Source organism: Engraulis encrasicolus, chromosome 8 (assembly GCF_034702125.1).
Source record: "Engraulis encrasicolus isolate BLACKSEA-1 chromosome 8, IST_EnEncr_1.0, whole genome shotgun sequence".
NCBI classification, from domain to species: Eukaryota; Metazoa; Chordata; class Actinopteri; order Clupeiformes; family Engraulidae; genus Engraulis; species Engraulis encrasicolus.
Window position 1 is genome coordinate 37,396,882 of NC_085864.1, and position 18,109 is coordinate 37,414,990.

Sequence of the window (18,109 nt, forward strand, 5' to 3'; positions counted from 1 at the left end):
TAACCGTTTTTCATCACATGTATCGCATCACCTTCTTGATGTGCATCACATCTAAGCGAATTATTTCGTTGATGGAAAAAGGACTTAACATGAATGTGATCAAGAGACTATCATCCTAGTGTGAATCTGGTTTGAATCCTTTGCTGAGCTTATACCACTTGTAGGATAGTATAAAGTTGTAGGAGCTCTGGAACATTGTCTCTCACTGTCTCTTTGTCTCCCTCCCTTTCTCTCTCTCTGTCTCTGTGTGTGTATGTGTGTGTGTCTTCATGTTGAAGTTGAGCAATAAAAACTAAGCTTACTGATATGATAATGCTGTGTTGATGTTCATGTACTTACAGCATGGTTGGCCTGCACCCCTTACTTTTGCTGTCCATCTCAGTCCCATACTATGTGAGGCGTGTGTAAATGTCCAGGAGGAAACAATCCTACTGTACTTTTCAGTGTACTGCTGCTAAATACATACATTTCCCGGCAACGTCACTATGGTGACTACGGCGCATGACGGGGGCAATAAGCAGTTGTCGTTTGTATTGAAATGGTTTAGGTGAGACACTGCTGGATAAAATGACAAGGAGTTCTTTTCTGGTGGATTGCACAAATGGAGCTGGAAAGGGGGTCCGTTTGTTCAACATACCAAGGAGTAAGCATCCATTGGCCAAAAATTGACGAAGGTTACGGCTTCAAGCTATAAAGAGGGCGGATTGGGGCACGGATGGTCCACAAGGAGACGAGAGTGTCTGTAGTGCCCATTTCATTTCTGGTAAGTGTTGTGTTGCAGCTGATTATTTGTGTAATAATTGATCTATAAGTTTGTGAAAGCGACTATTGTGGTCAATGGCATGTTGGTACTAATCCCTTCGCCTGCAAACAGTTAATGATAAGCAGGTTGTAGGTGAGTGAGGCTGTGGTCATTTCAATTTAGCTATCGGTAGCATGTTAGTGGTAGCGTCAGCTATTTTAATGTCCTTTTTACTGTCCTTTCTTACTGAATATCCAGTCCTTGTTCATGTTAATCAGTCAACTTCACAATTGTTACTTGTTGTGAAGTAGACTGAATTCGTTTGGGCAGTGAAGTAGTTGGTAACCCAGCACTTCACAAAGCAATGTGTTACTGTTAACTGATGTTGCTATTCCTTGCAAGCAGTAGCTAATGTTGCTGTGTTACATGTCAGTCTGTAATTAATTCTGGAGCAGCAAAAATCAACCATCTTCCATGGAAATTGTAAATGAACATTGAGTGAACAGTGAACAATATTGCAGCTGGTTCGTTGACTTAAGTGTCACGTACTACAGACATCCCATAGCCTGGTTCAGTTAGTCTGCTTGATATTGATAACTAGCTCTGTCTGGAGCCTACTCAATGATGTCCGTGACGCAAGTCTGGGGAAAAATATCTCGTTTTTTTAAATGCTAGAGTTTACAGGAAAGATGATTCTTCCTTCATCGTGCATCGTGCGTGGACTTAGAGCTAGATTAGACTGCGCACTGTGCACAGATTACCAAAATTGTTACAGGACAGAAAAGCATAACCAGCACCAATCCAGTATCGCAGAAGACCGTTTAATTGAAACGATATTTTAATCTATCAGACGTTTCCCAGCAAACGATTTGAGCTCCCTATTCGTTTGGCTCAAAACGAATATTTCAGCCTCCTATTCGTTTGGCTCAAAACGACTTTTTGAACTATTCTGCGGATAGCATGACGTGTAAAGAACGTACATGATTGGTTGCGATTTCTGTGTTAGTGCTTCGCCTTCTACATGCTATTGTGTTGCGTTGATGTAAATGCATATTTTCCCTCTCTATCTTTCTTCTGTTGTTCTGCTGGCATGCAAGGCTATGGGCTTATGCCTAGTTGACACAAAATTACCCAAAAACTTACAAGGGTTAGGTCTACAGTCTTAGGGAGAGCTGGCTGGGAATTTGGAGGCATGACATTGGCTGTTACCCTATTTTCCTCAAGTTAGGCCAGGGGTCGGCAATCCGCGGCTCCGGAGCCGCATGCGGCTCTTTAGCACCCCCCTTGTGGCTCCCTGGAGCTTTGCAAAAATGTGTGAAAATGGAAAAAGACTTTTTTTTTTTTACTTATTTTTTTTTAATATGGTTTCTTAAGGGGTACATATTTTATGCTGTAAAAATGTACGTACACCGCATTCCACTTTATTATGCAAATGACATTTTTCGCTGTTTCCCCAAATAATCAATACAAATGACAGTCGTCATAATTTTCAAGTCATCAGCCATTAGAGTACAATTTAAAAGTTTTTGAATGAACCTTCCAATGATAACGGTATTTTTTAAAATAATAAAAAACTTTAAATGCTCTGTTCCACATTATTACGCAAAATAGTTTTGTAGTGTTGTAATCCAAATTTCTTTCTTTTTTTCCCTTTTACATCAAAACAGTTGGAATTTGGTACCTTCTAAATTACATTTCAATGTTCAATACTTGGTGATAAGCTCTTTGTCTTAGTAACTGGAATGCTGCGATTAACATTGAAGTCAATGGCAGGGCATTGCATGGGAGTTATGGAAGCCCAGATATCCTTGATGCTTTGCTCTCAGCTGTTTTTGTTTGTTTGGTCTGGTGACCCACACTTCACTCTTCAATATACCCGTAGATTTCCATGCCACGTTTAGGTGCTTTGGAGGTGATGACATTCTAACGCACCAGACATAAAACGCCATTGAAAATGAATGGGATGCTATGTCTGGTGAGTTTGAATGTCATCACCTCCAAAGCACCTACACGTGGCATGGAAATCTACAGGTATATTGAAGAGTGAAGTGTGGGTCACCAGACCAAACAAACAAAAACAGCTGAGAGCAAAGCATCAAGGATATCTGGGCTTCCATAATTTCCATGCAATGCCCTGCCATTGACTTCAATGTTAAACGCAGCATTCCAGTTACAGCTTATGACCAAGTTTTGAAATTCGAAATGTAATTTAGAAGGTACCAAATGCCAACTGTTTTGATGTAAATGGGAAAAAAAGAAAGACATTTGTATTACAACACTACAAAACTGTTTTGCGTAATAATTTGGAACAGAGCATTTTGGGCATTTTAAGTTTTTTATTATTTAAAAAAATACCGTTATCATTGGAAGGTTCATTCAAAAACTTTTGAATTGTACTCTAATGGCTGATTACTTGAAAATTAAGACGACTGTCATTTCTATTGACTATTTGGGAAAAGGGAAAAAAATGTCATTTGCGTAATAATGTGAAATGCGGTGTAGTTGTATATATATATTTTTAAAATACCTAATTGCAGAATGGCGCGCAATAGCAAAATTACGTCATAGCCTGCGACACAGAACGAGTTGTAAACAAACGGGTGTGAATTATGAGCCATGGATTTAAAAGGAAAAAAGAGGAGGATTGCCGATGAAAATAGAGGATTTAAGGAAGAATGGACTGAACTGTATGCTTTCATTGCCAATGCTGAAGGGTTGCCTGCATGTTTGATTTGCAATGAGAAGTTGTCAAATAACAAGAAGAGCAATGTGGAGCGACATTTCCAGCTAAGGCACGCTAAATTTGCTGACGATTACCCAGTTGGAACTGAGAGGAAAAGTGCAATTGCAGTGCTGGTGGAGAAATTTGAGGGCCGAAAAAACAGTTTCAAGAAGTGGATTACATCTCCAAACTCTACTGCTGCTGCAAGTTTTGTTGCAGCCAGGGAGATTGTAAAGCGTGGAAAACCATTCACAGATGGCGAGTACATGAAGGATTCATTCATTAAAATGTCAGAGCACCTGTTTTCGGACTTCAGAAACAAAACCGAGATCATTCAGAAAATAAAAGACATGCCTCTCTCCGCAAAAACAGTGAAGGAGAGGGCAATTAAAATGGCAAACAATATCACCGATCAGCAAATCAAGGACATCAATTCAGCTCCAGCTTTCTCAATAGCCTGTGATGAGTCGTGTGACGTGACGGATATCGAACAGACAGCTCTGCTATGCAGGTATGTGAACTGTGATGGGCCGCAAGAAGAAATGATCGAATTGATACCACTAAAAGGCCAAACACGGGGGGAGGACATATGCAACGCTGTGCTACAGTGTTTAAATGACAAAGGAATACACACTGGGCACCTGATTTCAGTCGCAACAGATGGTGCGCCGAGTATGAGAGGGTCGCAAAAGGGGTTTGTGACTTTACTACAGAAAGCATTGGATCGAGATCTGCTTGCATTCCATTGCATATTGCACCAAGAGGCGCTGTGTGCGCAAACATTCCCAGCAGAATGTATTGAGGTGATGAACCATGTCATCCAAATTGTCAACAAAATACTCGCAAAAGCACTAAACCACCGCCAGTTCCGTGCATTGCTAGAGGAAGTTGAGAGCGAATATGCGGACCTCCTGCTGCACAACAAGGTCCGCTGGCTATCCAGGGGCGAAGTTTTGCGTCGCTTCGTTAGGTGTTTAGAGCACGTTAACACCTTTCTGAAAACCAAAGGCCTCAACTACCCACAACTGGACGACATAAATTGGCTGGAAAAACTGCACTTCATGGTTGACATGACATGTCATCTAAACACGCTCAATAAAAGTCTCCAGGAGCAGGGAAACACTGCGCTTCAAATGCTGGAAGCCGTTTTGTCATTCGAGCGCAAGCTGACAGTATTGGCCAGGGATGTACAGCGAGGCACGCTCTCCCACTTCTCATCCCTGAGAGAGTTCAAAGACGCCCATCACGATCACACACTCAATAGTGATTATTTGCAAGGTGCAATCGTTGACATGCAAGCTGCATTTGGGGGCAGATTTGGCGAATTCCGAAAGGAAAAGGTGACTCTGTCTTTCCCTGTCACACCCCTGCAAATTGATCCTTCCTTGCTGAAAACATTTCCAGGAATTGATCTGGCTGAGCTCGAAATGGAAATGGCCGATATAGCCGATAAAGAAATGTGGGTTGCCAAATTCGAACGGCTGACAGCAGAGCTTGAAGACGTCGGCCGCCAGAAAGCCAGCGCTGCCCAAAGCCACAAATGGAGCGACATCGAAAGCCTCCCAACACCCGAGAAACTTGTGTTTGAAACATGGAAGGCTCTTCCCGACTCTTATGGTAACATGAAGAAATACGCATTTGCAGTGTTATCCATGTTTGGATCAACATATCTGTGCGAGCAGATCTTCTCAAACATGAACTATATTAAATCCAAATACCGCACCCGCCTCACAGATGAGAGCTTGCAGTCCTGCGTCAAGATTAAAGTAACAAACTACATGCCCGATGTGGAGAAGCTGTCCAGTGATGTCCGAAAACACAAGTCACATTGAACAGGTGAGAAAACAATCCCCTCATATAGGCGCATATTTAAGCCTAACAAAGTAGCTGTTTTATGAATGGCTTTCTGCTTGTCTCAGTATATTTGGAATGACACAATTATTGCGTTTTATCACCCAGGTTCGATGATAGCCTACGTGTCTAGCTGGGGAAGAGAAGGATGCTGCTGCTGCGTGTCACAGTTGCGCTGACCGTGGCTTTGGCGAACTAAAGAGAAGATGATGCACAGAAGTTTATCTGTTTTGTTTGTTTTTAATTTTGTTCATTTCGGCTGTTGTTGAATGTTAAGCTGCCTTTTAATTACAGGCTGCGCTTTGCCATTGTAGCCACTTTTTAAATGTCTGACGCTGAGAAATGGGGATTGTTTTATTAACTCATTTGCACTAGGCTACCGTTTCATAGCCTATTCATAGTTGTAAGTTGCGTTTTAAGCACATTCTGCGTGTTTAGCAGTCTGATTGTTATTGAACAGTGAATGCTCTTGACTTTCGAAGAGAATGATCTTTCCACACTGTCTGAAAATAGCTTGAGGCTACATGCACTTTTTGGGGTTCTGGAGACCTAAAAATAAAAGATGTAAACGAAAAAATATGTATTTATTCTTATATATAATTTAATCAGTGCAACAGAACACAACACATACTATTGTGATGGAAGTTAGGCTAAACTTGAAGCAGCATCTGGCCTATCGTACATATGTAGTCACGTGGTGCGTAATTCTCTCCAGGATGCGCTGCGGGGGAAATAAACATTTAAAGATGAATGTTAATTTTGTATAATGTAGCCAAATAGCTTATGTTGCCTCATATAAGGCTTTTAGACTTTGCGGCTCTTGACAGGTATGGTTTTTGTTTTTTTGGCCAAATATGGCTCTTTGAACATTTCGGATTGCCGACCCCTGAGTTAGGCAGACAAGCACTTCAGCACTAGCCACTAACATTCCAATCTCTTTGAGACGCCAAAGGTGTTGCGTCACTAGGCCTAGCTACTTCAGCGCCTTAGCACCAGATGTACCTTCCACGAGTCAGGCTGGTCTTACAACAGGGTAATCAGATGTGGCCAGGAATCAAACAGAGAACAAATGTGTTTTACATTATATGGCAGCATCCAGCATCTATTCATCATCCATATTCTCTGGGAAATCATGAATTCTGCCCGGGTGTAAACCAGGGATGGGGAACCAATATCTCGAAGGCTGTTTGCAGCTTCACATGAAATATGACATTTTGTTATGCAATCTTAGAACATACATTTATGATACAATGAAGTTATATTCAGGGGATCTATAAAAGATGGGGTCTGTTTTAAAGGTAGCTGCCTTCAATATAGGCCTAAAGTGTAGGGGGAAATGCTGGTTTGTGTTCATAGTACGGCCCTCTGAGGACTTGCATGGCCCTCGGATAAATTTGAGGTGGCCCCTCGAATGAAAAAGTTTCCACACTCATCTTTCCCACTATGGATGAATTTCTGTGTACCACTTTTTGCACTGTTACAGCTTTCATTTCAGAATGACAACGGAATTCAAAGTCACAGGGAACAGAAGAAGTTCTGATGTTCTGGACCTAGTTCTTGATAACATGTTGACCAAGGTCAAGGTAGGTGAAATTATAGGTTCAAAACATAGCCAAAAGAATCAGTGCTATCTGATATAATACAAGTAGGGATGCACGATGTATCGGCCTTTAACATCGGCATCAGCGGATATTTGACATTTTTCAGCACATCGGACATCGGACTGATGGGTAAAACTTGGCCGATGTTAACGTCGATGTTTTAGTCCACTTGCGAGTTGTAGTGTTGGGACGGGGGAGGGGTCGGATTTGACCATGCTTTATTTGTTTGGACATAATATGACAGCCCTACCGCTGACATCTTACTTTCCTGCATTGTCATTGGATACTATACAATGCACATTCGGTCGCCACGGTAACTGCGTCATTTCATTGAAAAAAAAAAAAAAAGATATTGAGTAGCTGGCGTGTCATTGGGAGATAGCAAGATAGAGAGTAGGCGCTGCACTGAAGTAATTAAATATGTCGTTAGTGTGGTCATACTTCTCCGTATCGCAAGAAGATCAGAAGTACGCGATATGCAACACTTGCCAAGTTCAGTTCAGGCGTGGTGGAGAGACGTCCAAGTCCTTCAACACCAGCAACTTAATCGGACACCTGAAATGTAAGCATCCCCAAGTACATCAACAGTGGGAGGAAGCAAACGCTGCTAACGTTAGCCAGAAGTCAAAGCCACCAGCCACGGCAGTAGAAAGCAGCAGGCCAATTCAACAACTGTTTGAGAAAAGCAAAAAGTTCGACAAGGACGGCGGAAAGGCCAAGGCAATCACGAGAAAGGTAATGGAGATGATTGCGCTGGACGATCAGCCATTTTCAATTGTGGAGGACCGAGGTTTTCGGCAGCTGATAGAGCACATAGAGCCCCGCTATAGCCTACCGAGCCGGCGCTACTTCGCTGACGTTTCCCTGCCAGCCTTACAAGATGTCGTGGCCAAACACATCCATACTATGTTGGATAGTGTCACAGATGTCAGCTTCACGACTGACATCTGGAGCTCGGAAGTGTCACACATGAGCATGTTGAGACTTACGGTTCAATGGATAGATACAAACTTTGAAAGCAATAGAGCTGTGCTGCATGCACAAGAGTTCAGTGGATCGCATACAGGGGCAGCCATCGCCAGGGCATTTGAGGACATGCTTTCCCAGTGGAAAATTGATAAAGACCATGTGCATGTTGTGCTGCGAGACAACGCGAGAAACATCTCTCTCTCTCTCTCTCTCTCTCACACACACACACACATGTACACATCTGTACCATCAAAACATAAAACCTTCAACACATGATTTCAAATGTTAAAGGTGCATTGCATTAGATATTTAGTAGTTTATTTCCTGAATGCATGTTACCCATTCACTAATGTTACCTTTTTCATGACTACTACTTACCACCAACAACAAATTCTAAGTATTATGCAGTAAAGTAAAATTGCACTTTTCATACATGAAAGTTGAATTTCCAGAAATAGACATTCTGAGCTGGAAAAACGAATGTACTTTGGCCATACTAGTAAATATTAATGTATGTACCTACTCTGGCCACCTCCTACACAGTGCACCTTTAGATTACAGTGTATTGTATGTTGTTTAAATGTATGTTTCGAAATGTTATTCTATTGTTCTCAAATACAGAACAGACACATATTTGTGCACACACATAGTCGCACAGAGAAACACTCAAACTCTCTCTGTCTCTCGCTCTCTCTCACACACACACACACACACCCCTCTCGCTCAACCTTTCTGTCGCACATATGTATACACCTGCACTATCTAAACATGAAAAACTTCAGCACATGTTATTAGACATGTTCATATAGACATGTTACTGTGGTTATTATTTTGATTTGTTCTGATATGTATCTGGCTGTAAATTTCCAAAGATTGGACTTGGCAAGGCAGTTACTTTCACTGTTTTATATGAACTTACGGTTCTCATTCTTATTGGTTCTGGTATGGTTTTTAGACTTGGCAGTGCCTTTGATTGTTTGTCTTCCATCTTATTATCTAATGTTTCTCACAGGGAGTTGAAAATAAAGGAAGACATTTGAAAACGCAGTTTGCATCATTGTCAGTCTGTATTAAATGTTATTATCTCCCTTTAAAAAAAACCAAAACATCGGTATCGGTTAATATCGGTTATCGGCCAAAACCGCAATATAAATATCGGATATCGGTATCGGCCAAAAATTTCAACATCGTGCATCCCTAAATACAAGACAGTATGAATTAACTATCTTTCCTCCACTTTGTGTGTTTTCAGCAAACCAGAAAGACAGGGCCTTCATCTTGGGTGCATCCCAATATGTGTCCTTGCCTCCTCCACTTGTGCTTGTCTCCTCGTCCCGCCTCCTGGCCCCTCCTCCGTGGAGAAAACGTTAAAGTTTCCCAGCTGTCAGCCTCACCACAACAACTTTTGAGGGACTATTTTTCATTCACCATCCCAATTGCAAATGAGAAAAAGACTTTACAATTGAGCTTTTGCAAGATATTGAAATATAATGCTGTTGTCAGTGATGTCATCATGACGAGAAGCAAGTGGAGGAAGCAAGTGGAGGAGGCAAGGTCACATATTGGGATGCACACCTTGTCCCCCTCTCAAGCCTGGAAAACCAAGAGGAAGAAATGGGGGCAGGCCAACAGGCAGCCAGCAACAACAGAAGCCACCCACAGCAGCCTTAGCCCAACCCGATCTGACTTCTGAGGCAATATTTGGTGAGGCATTACAAAGCGTGGCTGCGGGAAACACCCTATACTCTTTGTTGTACTCAAATGGGGCAATCTGATTTTGAATAAAATTTTCTGACATACCAAAGAGCCACTGCAAAGGCGTTTTAAAGCTGAATAATACAGTTACAGTTTCCAAAATGTTATATTCTTTAAATATACACTTCACATTTCTCAGTTTACCACACTCTTGCTTTGAAGATATTGCCTTAAATATGACTGAAAATATGCATACATTTAAATACATTACTGTTTTTATGTGTGTATAGAAAGCAGCTTGGCACGGCTTTGCGAGATGGAAGTCCCATCAGCACCCATCACGACCCTACCAGCATCCGTGTCCTGGTCTGTCAGACAGGATAGAGCAGCACAGACTTGGCGCCAGGCCAGATCCCAAAATCTCATGTGGCTTGGCTTATTGATGGAGAGGCCATTGGCAGCCCACTATTATGGCGTCATCATCGGGACAAAAGGTCCACGAGCGCCATGTACTGCACACGCGAGGTATTTTATTCTGCGCGCGCGTGTAGACACTCTCGCGCGCGCGATTTTGCTCTGCGCGCGCGCAAACGCTGCCACGCGCGGAAACACGTCTCACGCGCGAGAGGTGACATGAATTTCCTCACGCGCGCGAGCAGAAATATGAATATTTAAATTATCTCCTCCCACTGATTAGCATAACCAACGAGGCGGAAGTTTGTTTAGTCTGAAATAATCAGACACAGATCTCAAGAGCAATTGTTGATATCGTTGCTACGGTAACTGCAGCTCGCGTTTACTGACGAGTGGAATGACTGAAGGTTGCATATACCTCTATTTCTTACCCATTTTTATGAAAACATTGTTTTTAATTGTTTATTTCATGGGCGAACTTGTTGAGATTCGCAGACAGCAGATGAGGAATAAAGTGAGTAGACATTTCATCAAATATGCTATGGTTCGTGTCCTGTCAAGCTTCATTTTGCTCACGACGAGTGCGTTTTAAGAGCTTAAAGTTAGCAGGCTAGGTATTTGGCATGATGACAAAGTTGTTTTGCAAAGAAGACCAAAATGCACGTTTACAGAGACCTTAAAGGGGCATTCCACCGGTGGAGACATGAATATGTTACTGAAAGTGGGTCATATTTATAGTAGAATAGTAACATACATTTCTAATTTGGTGCCTTCTTGGCCAAGAAAAGGCAGAAAATGACTTTTTAGTGCTTGTGGATTTGTGACAACAATCCCCATAATGCACTGCAATGCTGAAGTTCCACAGGCCACACCCAGTTATTTGGGACTCTATGCATCATCCCTCCCTCAGCTTGCAGGCAGTGTTGCCAGATTGGGCTGTTTCCCACCCAATTGGACTGCTTAGGATGGTCGTGTGCGGGTAAAAATGGCATTTAGCAGAAAAACCCGCCCAATTTTAGCCAGAGAAATCAATAGAATTGGGCGGGATTTTGAACTTCTAGGCTGGTTTTGAGCATTTTTTGGGCTGGAAATCATCAGCCTCATCTGGCAACCCTGCTTGCAGGTGCATCACAGTGGGACAGACATCACTGGAAAGGAGAAGCTGGAGCACACTGCAGCTTAGTTTTCAAGACTTTATTTTGTGCACACACGCGACCAACGTTTCTGTGTTGCTACACCTTCTTCAGAGTCAAATGATAGCAAGAGAGAGACACACATTTCAAGACTTAACATTCACAGGTGATCCTACTTGGTTTGGCTAAATTGGTCTGATCTCATTGCAGGTAATTGACCCCACCCCCCAACACCAGGACAAGATTGTAGACAATTAGACAGCTTGCCAACTTCCCAAAACAAAATAAAAAAGTGAAAAAAAACAATACACAAAGAACATTGTCAATAAAACCACAGCTACAATTATTACAAGACCACAGCCCCGATGCTGGAACAATTTGTTACAGAGAGCAAGACATATTGTGTTCCTCATTTATACCCTGAGGCTCCACTGAATTTAGAGTATGAATCCAAAATGCCTTTCTACGAAGCCTCTCTGTCTAATTGTCTGCAATCTTGTCCTGGTGTTGAGGGGTGGGGTCAATTACCTGCAATTAGATGAGACCAATTTAGCCAAACCAAGTGGGATCACCTTAGCCTGGTAAACCAGCGCCACCTGCTGGACGCTGAAAATTTTTCAGCTGCGGGTGGGTCTGGTATCGAACAACTATTCATTTTGAATCTTGCCCTGAATCTGGCAAGATGGTAACTAAACCAATCACAACGCAGAGATGTGTTTTGAATTAACGCGGGCGGGGCAGAGGGTTCTGGGGCGGGGTTTTGAGGGAGTGACGACATAGCAGTGAGACGCTGGGCAGTGGAGAAAGCACAACAAGAAAGATGGCGGCAATGGAACAGCGCTCGTTTGATGCATTGGCATCAGTTTTGGAAGAATTAGACTTGGGGTTTTCGTTAAAACGTGAGCAAGAGGAGGCTCTACGTTCATTCATCTTTAAGAAGGACGTTTTCGCCGTGTTACCGACAGGCTATGGCAAAAGTCTTATCTACCAGTTAACTCCACTGGTAGCCGAAATGATGGGGCTCTTTGAAAACCCGATGGTAGTACCGGTAGTCGTCTCGCCCTTGTTAGCCCTAATGGTAGACCAGGCGAAGGAGGCGAGCAATTTTGGACTCACTGCCATGCAACTGGGCGTCGATAACCCAGCAAACATCAAAATATGTCGTCAGTGCCAGTTGGTCTTCGGAGCAGTCAGGAGGCATGGCTTTTGCTGAACGCGACGTGTTGTCTTCCAAGACAAGGTCCTCGGAGTGGACGAGATTCACCTCATATAATGGTAAGTGGCATGCTCTTAACAACGTCAGGGTGTGTGTAAAGTATATTCCTAAAAGATGACGGTAATGATTTGGTAAACGCTTCACCCTGTTGCCATTGTAACAGATGGACTGTCGCCCCGGACGTCTCCCTTTTTAATCTCAGTTTACAGTCTTTAATGTTGACTATCTAAAACAAGTCTGTGGTCGTAAGATTGAAGTTTACATGGACGTTGTGCGAGATGAGCGTGGGGCTGATTGACTGGGGAAACGGCTGTGTACGGCGGCTAGAGGAGACACTGCGTCTTAAGTTAAATTTATTACACTTTGGAAATTAGTACACTGCACTTCGACGAGACCAGCATGGCGTCGCACTAAAATAACATCGATGTTATGGAGCTAATAGTGCCATACCGGTGGAGTGATCTACACTAGAATCACACTGATACCGTGTATTCAGACAGTTAATACACCGAGTAAACCAACGAAAGTCAATCGAGCCCCTCGGTGATCTCTCACAACGCACTTGCTCAATTATGTTGAATTAATTGTTCCGGTGATGTGGAAATAACACTAAGAAGCTAGTTAGGACTTAATTGCTTTGTGATTGAAGAATAACGTACTGATTTTCCACAGGGGGAAACGTGAAGGCCTTTAGGTATTGTTTTGGCAAGCTAGGAGAACACATCTGACAGACAAAAAGGTTTCATCAAAGACACACAGACAGGTAAGCTAGTTCTATCATCTGTGGAAAGATGTCTTGGTTGTACTTTATCATAGCCAAATGTTGTGTTTGAGTTAAGGACTGTTCCCCACCCCATCTGAGTTATTGAGGGGTTGGTCTGTGTTAACAATATCCAGCAGTCTATTAGGCCTACAATCTGTTGTCACAAGTTAACACACTGATTGTAATAGGTAGTGTGAATGTTAATGAGGATCATGTCTGTGTGCTTGATCTTAACAATATGCAACTGTACCAGTTCACCAGCGAAAATATAGGCTACTGTTTGTCTGCCAGCTACATTCTTTTTTTTTCTTTTGTGCAAGCTCCTGAAGTAAAGGACCTACACAGGACCTTCATATCAAGGACATTGACTGTGTGGATCTCGAGGTGCAGTTACCCAAAAGTTGCTACCCACGGAATACCAGGTTTTGAGGGATCCTGCCAGAGCAGAGAATCAACAGTAAGTCATATCTTAACTTCACACAAATACACATACAAGGGTGTGCCCAACACACATGTACTTTATAATATATTATTTTCTAAGTAATGAGACAAATTGAGGAATACATATTGACCTGGTTCAGTCAAGTGGAGTTGTTGTCTGTTTCAAGCTACAGGTGTTTGCAAGGCAATTTATTATTTGTCGAAATTAAGGCAAATTTCATACATGTGTGTGACCATTCATCTTGCCACCTGTATTATTTTGTAGTAGGAAAGCAGAAGTCTTATGGCAGTGTGATGCTACAGTAATGCTTTCAGTAATTTAAAGAGTATAGTTTACCTTCCTTAAAGCAATGTTGGGATATATGCCTTGCTCAAGGGCACTTTAGGCATGGATGGAGGTGTATGCAGTGGTCAGAGATTTGAGTCAGCAACCCTAGTCTGATCTTAAGACCACCTCACTAATCATTATGCCACACTGCCCACCATGTTAACAAACTACAATATCAAGCCCCCCTTTGCCGGTATTCATGACTCATGATTTTTTCTGTTTGATTTGTTGTTATTGACAGGATACATTGAAGAGGAGACTCCGACATGACCGCCGGCATCTTGTGTTATTCACCCCCACCACTTGTAATACTGAATGCCTGAATTGTTGTTTGCTGCTCAGATTTGTCACCAGATATGGTCTTCGACATGTTACCCTTAGGTGTGGAAACAGATTGTGACAGTCCAGCAAAATGAGCCAGACAGATAGTAACACTGAAAAAGGACAACGTTGTTCCCATGGCCTCCCACTGCAGAAGACTACAGACGTTCAGTGAAGCACAAACAGCTGTTCCTCTTGTACTTAATAATTTAGTCAGCTGGATTCTAGGTGCCACTAAGGAGCCAACAGTGGATAATTTTGTCAACATTTCAATGGCATACATTAAAAGGGCAGCCTGTAATTGTTTGCCTTGCCTCCATCTTCCTTGCCACCAAGGGGTTGTAGACTGATGCCCTAGTCCTCCTGTTTAGGTACAACCATGCAGTTAGGCCAGTCTATTGAAGCATATACTTAAGCATGACTGTTTGTATGTGTTGTGTATCTAGTAATGGATAAATTACCACATGAATAACTGCATATTCATTATATTGATAATTATAATGGCTTCCATTATTGATTAAAAAGGGATCTACCACCACTTGCATTATTGTTTTGTTATAAATGAAGCACTGTTAGGAATCCAGGAAGACGGATGCCGAGGCACTCAAGGTTGCATTTTTTTTTTTTTTTACTTTATTTGGCTACAATGCCTCAGCATCTGTCTTCCTGGACCAAGTTTGACAGCCCCTACACTGATGAGCACCAAGGAAAAAAGGTGAAGACCCAGAAGCACTCCAATTACCTGCTTGTGTTTGATAATGTTAGGATCCATTTATCCCACTTTAAATGCATGAATATCACTGAAAATTGGAATTGTTTCCTTTTTTTTAAAATGTATATATCATGAAAGGTAACTTGCATTGCCTTTTGAAGCACAGTTTAACAGTTGGACCACTTTGTATAGCCTATATGAACGATCATTATTGATCTTGGATATTATTGATATTGTAGGCCTATTTCTATTTGGGCTCATGTCTTTGCCTTTGGCACCCTCATGCATTATTGTTCTTCAAGATAGAAATTAATCACGGTCATTCTTAACTGTTAAGAATCAATCTGTCTTCCTTAGAGATATTTTAAAAACCTTAGTAGTACAATTTGTGGAACGCAAGAGGACTGATAGCTGTCCAAATCGGCAACGTGATTGGTTTAGCGCGGTCACGTGGTGTATCGTGTCTCCTCATTCAGCTAAGGAAAATATTCCTTCTGTAAACGTCTATACCCTTGGATGTTTTCACGATCCGAACCTCTCTGAAGTGAAACATAGTGTAGCGTTTGGTAGCCAGGGAACACACAGGATGTAGACAGAAGTGTCCGTTTAATGGAGACAGTTGGCCACAGCCACGCCACATAAAAATAATGAACAAGTAGGCCTACACTGCTTACCAGTAACCCAACTGTAGCACAGCTGCTACGTAGATCTCTCACAGTAAACAGAGAGAACTCCCCGCTCCCCTTATTCGAACCCAAACAGTGCCTCGCACCCACCAAACCATAGAACAGAATCCCGATGCGTACACAACTTAAGTAACCCCCCAGACTCGCTACAATAGCTTTGGTCAGTTCATCATCTTATGGGCATCGTGTTCGGATGCTGTGGAGCGAGAATGAACGAAAATTGAGGTGACCTGACGGCCTATAAATACAGGAAGATCTCTTTCAAGTATGTTTAACACCGTGGGCTTCCTCGATGCATGCGAGACGTTCGCTGAAACCGACAAAGCTGAAGTTGAACTTTGGAACAGTTTTGTATAGTGTTGTAGTACACCGGCAACTCTCATGTCTTTTTGGCAAAAGCGACAACTAGTCCGACTCCATCTCAAAACGTTAAAGTTATCCACTAGCCTGATAAACCAGCCTAAATGTATTGGATATCCACGGTCCTGCTCACAGCTTCACTACTTCCCTTGTTTACAGTCCCCTCTCCACCACAGCTGTCTGTCGCGCTTACTACGTCACAGTCAGTTGCGCTGATTGGTCAGAGCGTTGGCCTATTAGCACAGACATGGTTTGAAAGACAACGGGTTGTGCTCATCAACAATGTTCCGTTTTCTCCATTCATCAGAGCCAGACTAAATTAAGGCATCCAATACATTTAGGCTGGTTTATCAGGCTAGGATCACCTGTGAATGTCAAGTCTTGAAATGTGTGTCTCTCTCTTGCTATCATTTGACTCTGAAGAAGGTGTAGCAACACCGAAACGTTGGTCGGGTGTGTGCACAAAATAAAGTCATGAAAACTAAGCTGCAGTGTGCTCCAGCTTCTCCTTTCCAGCTATGCCAGTGACTTACTGGCAGTGTTGCCAGATGAGGCTGATGATTTCCAGCCCAAAAAATGCTCAAAACCCGCCTGGAAGCACTAAATCCCGCCCAATTCTATTGATGTCGATGGGAAAGATTGGGCGAGTTTTCCTGTAAAATGCCATTTTTACCCGCAGACGGCCAACCCAAGCAGCCCAATTGGGTGGGAAACAGCCCAATCTGGCAACACTGCTTACTGGAGCCTCAATGCCAGTGATTTCAAAAGCACTGGGACACTGATCTGTGATAGGTCTGTTAGAGCATTAGGTCCAACCCCCTATGGGCAGGGTTGAAAAGGTGGGAAAAAGGCTTGTAGTCTCAACAGAAATCCACCTCTCTTACACTTCCTATGTCGATGATGCAAAATGACCATTTTTACATCATTGACATAGGAAGTGTTAAGAGATGAATGCAGATTTCTCCTATCTCAGGGGGAATTGAGAGATTTTTGAAAGACCATTCAAACGTATGACTGGGTGTCTAGCAATGGAAAGCCTAATGCAAAATGGGTGGAGTGTCCTTTTAAGTTAACATGTGCAATGTTTCACTGAAATCCAGCTCCGTGCATGCTGCATGACTGAGAGACATACCGGTACAAACCTGTTTCCTACGATGGTCCAGTCAGATATTTGTAATGTAGGCTATAAGGATTCAAGTGTGTTTGATACTTTTGCTGGTAAGCATTGCAATAAAAGAGGGAGCCGGATAGTCAATTCAAGCGGTCAGATCAGAAAACCTTTATTGAAATCGGTTGGAACAATCTTTCATTTTGCCACTGTCGTGTTCTCCATAGCTGGTGACGACAGTGGGCAAGACGGCCGCAGTTGACTTGAGACCGGAGACCGAAATATGGATTTAATGTAGGCTATGTATTCAGCGATCCAACGGGTATACACAAGGAGGTCTACATAAGTCATTGGATATACACAACTAGAGCTCTAGGTGAATTTAGCCTACATTGCATCAAAGAGCTCACTCTGTGCTTTGGAATGAAATGATGAAGTGGATAGAAAATGAACCGTGCGCGGAGTATCCAGTAGATGGCGTCGACACACTGTAAATAAACAATGACACTACAATACTGACACAAGCACAATGAATGATTAGGCTAGAAAGAGCACTTTCTCAAAGTACTGCAATTACTCCCAGGAAGTTGACTGGTTCATGGAATCTTGATGTAACAGAGCATGTGATTTTAGCATCAACAGGATGTGACGCAAAAACGTACAGTCATTCAACAGGGCAAATATTTGATGATGTTATTACCATCTTATAACAATGACGACTTGGCCTGTAGGCCTATTATAGTTCTCAGAGTCGCCAAGAATGCCCAGCTTCCTGCTTCCCAGCTACCCTAACTTCTTAAGCTTTTGTGTGGGTCTCTCGGTCATACTTTTGCCATGAGAAGACTGAAAGCTGGAATCACTGTCAGGTATGAAGTCTTAACAGGTTGAGCCTTTCTCCTCCTGCCTCGCCTCTTCAATGTCCATCTGTTCATCCTCCCCTAACAGGTTGCAAAAGGTCCCTCTGCTGCTCAACGTCATCAGGCTGAATGTATACCGTATGCACCTGGATACCTAAATAAAACCACATAACAGTAGCATAATAATGAG

At 42.6% G+C, this 18,109-nt stretch overlaps 1 long non-coding RNA gene across 1 annotated transcript; it reads left to right on the forward strand.

The window, feature by feature from the left end:
• Nucleotides 1-12,591: 12,591 nt before the first annotated feature.
• On the forward strand, nt 12,592-14,210 carry LOC134454560 (uncharacterized). Its single transcript, XR_010035851.1, has 3 exons — nt 12,592-13,106; nt 13,427-13,563; nt 14,117-14,210. It is a non-coding gene; the product is annotated as an uncharacterized LOC134454560 (long non-coding RNA).
• The last annotated feature ends 3,899 nt before the right edge of the window (nt 14,211-18,109 follow it).